Genomic DNA, 8,377 nt, shown 5'->3' with positions numbered 1-8,377 from the left:
GCACGGTGAGACAGGAGTCTGGGAGGGATGGCACTGTGAGACAGGAGTCTAGGAGGGATGGCACAGTGAGACAGGAGTCTGGTAGGAATGGCACGGTGAGACAGGAGTCTGGGAGGGATGGCACAGTGAGACAGGAGTCTAGGAGGGATGGCATGGTGAGACAGGAGTCTGGGAGGGATGGCACGGTGAGACAGGAGTCTGGGAGGGATGGCACCGTGAGACAGGAGTCTGGGAGGGATGGTACGGTGAGACAGGAGTCTGGGAGGAATGGCACGGTGAGACAGGAGTCTAGGAGGGATGGCATGTTGAGAGGAGTCTGGGAGGGATGGCACGGTGAGACAGGAGTCTGGTAGGGATGGCATTTCAGGACAGGAGTCTGGGAGGGATGGCACGGTGAGACAGGAGTCTGGGAGGGATGGCACTGTGAGACAGGAGTCTAGGAGGGATGGCACAGTGAGACAGGAGTCTGGTAGGAATGGCACGGTGAGACAGGAGTCTGGGAGGGATGGCACAGTGAGACAGGAGTCTAGGAGGGATGGCATGGTGAGACAGGAGTCTGGGAGGGATGGCACGGTGAGACAGGAGTCTGGGAGGGATGGCACGGTGAGACAGGAGTCTGGGAGGGATGGTACGGTGAGACAGGAGTCTGGGAGGAATGGCACGGTGAGACAGGAGTCTAGGAGGGATGGCACGGTGAGACAGGAGTCTGGGAGGGATGGTACGGTGAGACAGGAGTCTAGGAGGGATGGCACGGTGAGACAGGAGTCTGGTAGGAATGGAACAGTGAGACAGGAGTCTGGTAGGAATGGCACAGTGAGACAGGAGTCTGGGAGGAATGGCACCGTGAGACAGGAGTCTAGGAGGGATGGCATGGTGAGACAGGAGTCTGGGAAGGATGGCACAGTGAGACAGGAGTCTGGGAGGGATGGCACGATGAGACAGGAGTCTGGGTGGGATGGCACGGTGAGACAGGAGTCTGGGAGGGATGGCACGGTGAGACAGGAGTCTGGTAGGGATGGCACAGTGAGACAGGAGTCTGGGAGGGATGGCACGGTGAGACAGGAAACTGATAGGAATGGCATGGTGAGACAGGAGTCTGGTAGGGATGGCATTTCAGGACAGGAGTCTAGGGGGGATGGCACGGTGAGACAGGAGTCTGGGAGGGATGGCACGTTGAGAAAGGAGTCTAGGAGGGATGGCACGGTGAGACAGGAGTCTGGGAGGGATGGCACGGTGAGACAGGAGTCTGGTAGGGATGGCATTTCAGGACAGGAGTCTAGGGGGGATGGCACGGTGAGACAGGAGTCTGGGAGGGATGGCACGTTGAGAAAGGAGTCTAGGAGGGATGGCACGATGAGACAGGAGTCTGGGTGGGATGGCACGGTGAGACAGGAGTCTGGGAGGGATGGCACGGTGAGACAGGAGTCTGGTAGGGATGGCACAGTGAGACAGGAGTCTGGGAGGGATGGCACGGTGAGACAGGAAACTGATAGGAATGGCATGGTGAGACAGGAGTCTGGTAGGGATGGCATTTCAGGACAGGAGTCTAGAGGGGATGGCACGGTGAGACAGGAGTCTGGGAGGGATGGCACGTTGAGAAAGGAGTCTAGGAGGGATGGCACGGTGAGACAGGAGTCTGGGAGGGATGGCACGGTGAGACAGGAGTCTGGTAGGGATGGCATTTCAGGACAGGAGTCTGGGAGGGATGGCACGGTGAGACAGGAGTCTGGTAGGAATGGCACGGTGAGACAGGAGTCTGGTAGGGATGGCATGGTGAGACAGGAGTCTGGGAGGGATGGCACGGTGAGACAGGAGTCTGGTAGGGATGGCATTGCAGGACAGGAGTCTGGGAGGGATGGCACGGTGAGACAGGAGTCTGGGAGGGATGGCACTGTGAGACAGGAGTCTAGGAGGGATGGCACAGTGAGACAGGAGTCTGGTAGGAATGGCACGGTGAGACATGAGTCTGGGAGGGATGGCACAGTGAGACAGGAGTCTAGGAGGGATGGCATGGTGAGACAGGAGTCTGGGAGGGATGGCACGGTGAGACAGGAGTCTGGTAGGAATGGAACAGTGAGACAGGAGTCTGGTAGGAATGGCACAGTGAGACAGGAGTCTGGGAGGAATGGCACCGTGAGACAGGAGTCTAGGAGGGATGGCATGGTGAGACAGGAGTCTGGGAAGGATGGCACAGTGAGACAGGAGTCTGGGAGGGATGGCACGGTGAGACAGGAGTCTGGGTGGGATGGCACGGTGAGACAGGAGTCTGGGAGGGATGGCACGGTGAGACAGGAGTCTGGTAGGAATGGCACGGTGAGACAGGAGTCTGGGAGGGATGGCACAGTGAGACAGGAGTCTAGGAGGGATGGCATGGTGAGACAGGAGTCTGGGAGGGATGGCACGGTGAGACAGGAGTCTGGGAGGGATGGCATTTCAGGACAGGAGTCTGGGAGGGATGGCACGGTGAGACAGGAGTCTGGGAGGGATGGCACTGTGAGACAGGAGTCTAGGAGGGATGGCACAGTGAGACAGGAGTCTGGTAGGAATCGCACGGTGAGACAGGAGTCTGGGAGGGATGGCACAGTGAGACAGGAGTCTAGGAGGGATGGCATGGTGAGACAGGAGTCTGGGAGGGATGGCACGGTGAGACAGGAGTCTGGGAGGGATGGCACCGTGAGACAGGAGTCTGGGAGGGATGGTACGGTGAGACAGGAGTCTGGGAGGAATGGCACGGTGAGACAGGAGTCTAGGAGGGATGGCACATTGAGACAGGAGTCTGGTAGGAATGGCACGGTGAGACAGGAGTCTGGTAGGGATGGCACGGTGAGACAGGAGTCTGGTAGGGATGGCATTTCAGGACAGGAGTCTGGGAGGGATGGCACGGTGAGACAGGAGTCTGGGAGGGATGGCACTGTGAGACAGGAGTCTAGGAGGGATGGCACAGTGAGACAGGAGTCCGGTAGGAATGGCACGGTGAGACAGGAGTCTGGGAGGGATGGCACAGTGAGACAGGAGTCTAGGAGGGATGGCATGGTGAGACAGGAGTCTGGGAGGGATGGCACGGTGAGACAGGAGTCTGGGAGGGATGGCACGGTGAGACAGGAGTCTGGGAGGAATGGCACGGTGAGACAGGAGTCTAGGAGGGATGGCACGGTGAGACAGGAGTCTGGGAGGGATGGTACGGTGAGACAGGAGTCTAGGAGGGATGGCACGGTGAGACAGGAGTCTGGTAGGAATGGAACAGTGAGACAGGAGTCTGGTAGGAATGGCACAGTGAGACAGGAGTCTGGGAGGAATGGCACCGTGAGACAGGAGTCTAGGAGGGATGGCATGGTGAGACAGGAGTCTGGGAAGGATGGCACAGTGAGACAGGAGTCTGGGAGGGATGGCACGGTGAGACAGGAGTCTGGGTGGGATGGCACGGTGAGACAGGAGTCTGGGAGGGATGGCACGGTGAGACAGGAGTCTGGGAGGGATGGCACGGTGAGACAGGAAACTGATAGGAATGGCATGGTGAGACAGGAGTCTGGTAGGGATGGCATGGTGAGACAGGAGTCTGGGAGGGATGGCACGGTGAGACAGGAGTCTGGCAGGGATGGCATTTCAGGACAGGAGTCTGGGAGGGATGGCACGGTGAGACAGGAGTCTGGGAGGGATGGCACGGTGAGACAGGAGTCTAGGAGAGATGGCACGGTGAGACAGGAGTCTGGGAGGGATGGCACGGTGAGACAGGAGTCTGGTAGGGATGGCATTTCAGGACAGGAGTCTGGGAGGGATGGCACGGTATGACAGGAGTCTGGTAGGGATGGCATGGTGAGACAGGAGTCTGGGAGGGATGGCACGGTGAGACAGGAGTCTGGTAGGAATGGCACGGTGAGACAGGAGTCTGGTAGGGATGGCATTTCAGGACAGGAGTCTGGGAGGGATGGCACGGTGAGACAGGAGTCTGGTAGGGATGGCATTTCAGGACAGGAGTCTGGGAAGGATGGCACGGTGAGACAGGAGTCTGGGAGGGATGGCACGGTGAGACAGGAGTCTAGGAGGTATGGCACAGTGAGACAGGAGTCTGGGGGGGATGGCACGGTGAGACAGGAGTCTGGGAGGGATGGTACGGTGAGACAGGAGTCTAGGAGGGATGGCACAGTGAGACAGGAGTCTGGCAGGAATGGAACAGTGAGACAGGAGTCTGGTAGGAATGGCACATTGAGACAGGAGTCTGGGAGGAATGGCACCGTGAGACAGGAGTCTAGGAGTGATGGCATGGTGAGACAGGAGTCTGGGAGGGATGGCACAGTGAGACAGGAGTCTGGGAGGGATGGCACAGTGAGACAGGAGTCTGTTAGGGATGGCACAGTGAGACAGGAGTCTGGGAGGGATGGCATTTCAGGACAGGAGTCTGGGAGGGATGGCACGGTAAGACAGGAGTCTGGTAGGGATGGCACAGTGAGACAGGAGTCTGGGAGGAATGGCACGGTGAGACAGGAGTCTGGTAGGAATGGCACGTGAGACAGGAGTCTGGTAGGGATGGCATGGTGAGACTGGAGTCTGGGAGGGATGGCATTTCAGGACAGGAGTCTGGGAGGGATGGCACGGTGAGACAGGAGTCTGGGAGGGATGGCACTGTGAGACAGGAGTCTAGGAGGGATGGCACAGTGAGACAGGAGTCTGGTAGGAATGGCACGGTGAGACAGGAGTCTGGGAGGGATGGCACAGTGAGACAGGAGTCTAGGAGGGATGGCATGGTGAGACAGGAGTCTGGGAGGGATGGCACGGTGAGACAGGAGTCTGGGAGGGATGGCACCGTGAGACAGGAGTCTGGGAGGGATGGTACGGTGAGACAGGAGTCTGGGAGGAATGGCACGGTGAGACAGGAGTCTAGGAGGGATGGCATGTTGAGAGGAGTCTGGGAGGGATGGCACGGTGAGACAGGAGTCTGGTAGGGATGGCATTTCAGGACAGGAGTCTGGGAGGGATGGCACGGTGAGACAGGAGTCTGGGAGGGATGGCACTGTGAGACAGGAGTCTAGGAGGGATGGCACAGTGAGACAGGAGTCTGGTAGGAATGGCACGGTGAGACAGGAGTCTGGGAGGGATGGCACAGTGAGACAGGAGTCTAGGAGGGATGGCATGGTGAGACAGGAGTCTGGGAGGGATGGCACGGTGAGACAGGAGTCTGGGAGGGATGGCACGGTGAGACAGGAGTCTGGGAGGGATGGTACGGTGAGACAGGAGTCTGGGAGGAATGGCACGGTGAGACAGGAGTCTAGGAGGGATGGCACGGTGAGACAGGAGTCTGGGAGGGATGGTACGGTGAGACAGGAGTCTGGGAGGGATGGCACGGTGAGACAGGAGTCTGGGAGGGATGGCACGGTGAGACAGGAAACTGATAGGAATGGCATGGTGAGACAGGAGTCTGGTAGGGATGGCATGGTGAGACAGGAGTCTGGGAGGGATGGCACGGTGAGACAGGAGTCTGGCAGGGATGGCATTTCAGGACAGGAGTCTGGGAGGGATGGCACGGTGAGACAGGAGTCTGGGAGGGATGGCACGGTGAGACAGGAGTCTAGGAGAGATGGCACGGTGAGACAGGAGTCTGGGAGGGATGGCACGGTGAGACAGGAGTCTGGTAGGGATGGCATTTCAGGACAGGAGTCTGGGAGGGATGGCACGGTATGACAGGAGTCTGGTAGGGATGGCATGGTGAGACAGGAGTCTGGGAGGGATGGCACGGTGAGACAGGAGTCTGGTAGGAATGGCACGGTGAGACAGGAGTCTGGTAGGGATGGCATTTCAGGACAGGAGTCTGGGAGGGATGGCACGGTGAGACAGGAGTCTGGTAGGGATGGCATTTCAGGACAGGAGTCTGGGAAGGATGGCACGGTGAGACAGGAGTCTGGGAGGGATGGCACGGTGAGACAGGAGTCTAGGAGGTATGGCACAGTGAGACAGGAGTCTGGGGGGGATGGCACGGTGAGACAGGAGTCTGGGAGGGATGGTACGGTGAGACAGGAGTCTAGGAGGGATGGCACAGTGAGACAGGAGTCTGGCAGGAATGGAACAGTGAGACAGGAGTCTGGTAGGAATGGCACATTGAGACAGGAGTCTGGGAGGAATGGCACCGTGAGACAGGAGTCTAGGAGTGATGGCATGGTGAGACAGGAGTCTGGGAGGGATGGCACAGTGAGACAGGAGTCTGGGAGGGATGGCACAGTGAGACAGGAGTCTGGGAGGGATGGCACGGTGAGACAGGAGTCTGGGAGGGATGGCACGGTGAGACAGGAGTCTGGGAGGGATGGCACGGTGAGACAGGAGTCTGTTAGGGATGGCACAGTGAGACAGGAGTCTGGGAGGGATGGCATTTCAGGACAGGAGTCTGGGAGGGATGGCACGGTAAGACAGGAGTCTGGTAGGGATGGCACAGTGAGACAGGAGTCTGGGAGGAATGGCACGGTGAGACAGGAGTCTGGTAGGAATGGCACGTGAGACAGGAGTCTGGTAGGGATGGCATGGTGAGACTGGAGTCTGGGAGGGATGGCATTTCAGGACAGGAGTCTGGGAGCGATGGCACGGTGAGACAGGAGTCTGGGAGGGATGGCACTGTGAGACAGGAGTCTAGGAGGGATGGCACAGTGAGACAGGAGTCTGGTAGGAATGGCACGGTGAGACAGGAGTCTGGGAGGGATGGCACAGTGAGACAGGAGTCTAGGAGGGATGGCATGGTGAGACAGGAGTCTGGGAGGGATGGCACGGTGAGACAGGAGTCTGGGAGGGATGGCACCGTGAGACAGGAGTCTGGGAGGGATGGTACGGTGAGACAGGAGTCTGGGAGGAATGGCACGGTGAGACAGGAGTCTAGGAGGGATGGCATGTTGAGAGGAGTCTGGGAGGGATGGCACGGTGAGACAGGAGTCTGGTAGGGATGGCATTTCAGGACAGGAGTCTGGGAGGGATGGCACGGTGAGACAGGAGTCTGGGAGGGATGGCACTGTGAGACAGGAGTCTAGGAGGGATGGCACAGTGAGACAGGAGTCTGGTAGGAATGGCACGGTGAGACAGGAGTCTGGGAGGGATGGCACAGTGAGACAGGAGTCTAGGAGGGATGACATGGTGAGACAGGAGTCTGGGAGGGATGGCACGGTGAGACAGGAGTCTGGGAGGGATGGCACGGTGAGACAGGAGTCTGGGAGGGATGGTACGGTGAGACAGGAGTCTGGGAGGAATGGCACGGTGAGACAGGAGTCTAGGAGGGATGGCACGGTGAGACAGGAGTCTGGGAGGGATGGTACGGTGAGACAGGAGTCTAGGAGGGATGGCACGGTGAGACAGGAGTCTGGTAGGAATGGAACAGTGAGACAGGAGTCTGGTAGGAATGGCACAGTGAGACAGGAGTCTGGGAGGAATGGCACCGTGAGACAGGAGTCTAGGAGGGATGGCATGGTGAGACAGGAGTCTGGGAAGGATGGCACAGTGAGACAGGAGTCTGGGAGGGATGGCACGATGAGACAGGAGTCTGGGTGGGATGGCACGGTGAGACAGGAGTCTGGGAGGGATGGCACGGTGAGACAGGAGTCTGGTAGGGATGGCACAGTGAGACAGGAGTCTGGGAGGGATGGCACGGTGAGACAGGAAACTGATAGGAATGGCATGGTGAGACAGGAGTCTGGTAGGGATGGCATTTCAGGACAGGAGTCTAGGGGGGATGGCACGGTGAGACAGGAGTCTGGGAGGGATGGCACGTTGAGAAAGGAGTCTAGGAGGGATGGCACGGTGAGACAGGAGTCTGGGAGGGATGGCACGGTGAGACAGGAGTCTGGTAGGGATGGCATTTCAGGACAGGAGTCTGGGAGGGATGGCACGGTGAGACAGGAGTCTGGTAGGAATGGCACGGTGAGACAGGAGTCTGGTAGGGATGGCATGGTGAGACAGGAGTCTGGGAGGGATGGCACGGTGAGACAGGAGTCTGATAGGGATGGCATTGCAGGACAGGAGTCTGGGAGGGATGGCACGGTGAGACAGGAGTCTGGGAGGGATGGCACTGTGAGACAGGAGTCTAGGAGGGATGGCACAGTGAGACAGGAGTCTGGTAGGAATGGCACGGTGAGACATGAGTCTGGGAGGGATGGCACAGTGAGACAGGAGTCTAGGAGGGATGGCATGGTGAGACAGGAGTCTGGGAGGGATGGCACGGTGAGACAGGAGTCTGGTAGGAATGGAACAGTGAGACAGGAGTCTGGTAGGAATGGCACAGTGAGACAGGAGTCTGGGAGGAATGGCACCGTGAGACAGGAGTCTAGGAGGGATGGCATGGTGAGACAGGAGTCTGGGAAGGATGGCACAGTGAGACAGGAGTCTGGGAGGGATGGCACGGTGAGACAGG

This window comes from Oncorhynchus mykiss, chromosome 15 (assembly GCF_013265735.2).
Source record: "Oncorhynchus mykiss isolate Arlee chromosome 15, USDA_OmykA_1.1, whole genome shotgun sequence".
NCBI lineage: Eukaryota > Metazoa > Chordata > Actinopteri > Salmoniformes > Salmonidae > Oncorhynchus > Oncorhynchus mykiss.
The sequence above is the reverse complement of the archived record's forward strand: the minus strand, read 5'-3'. Positions refer to the sequence as shown.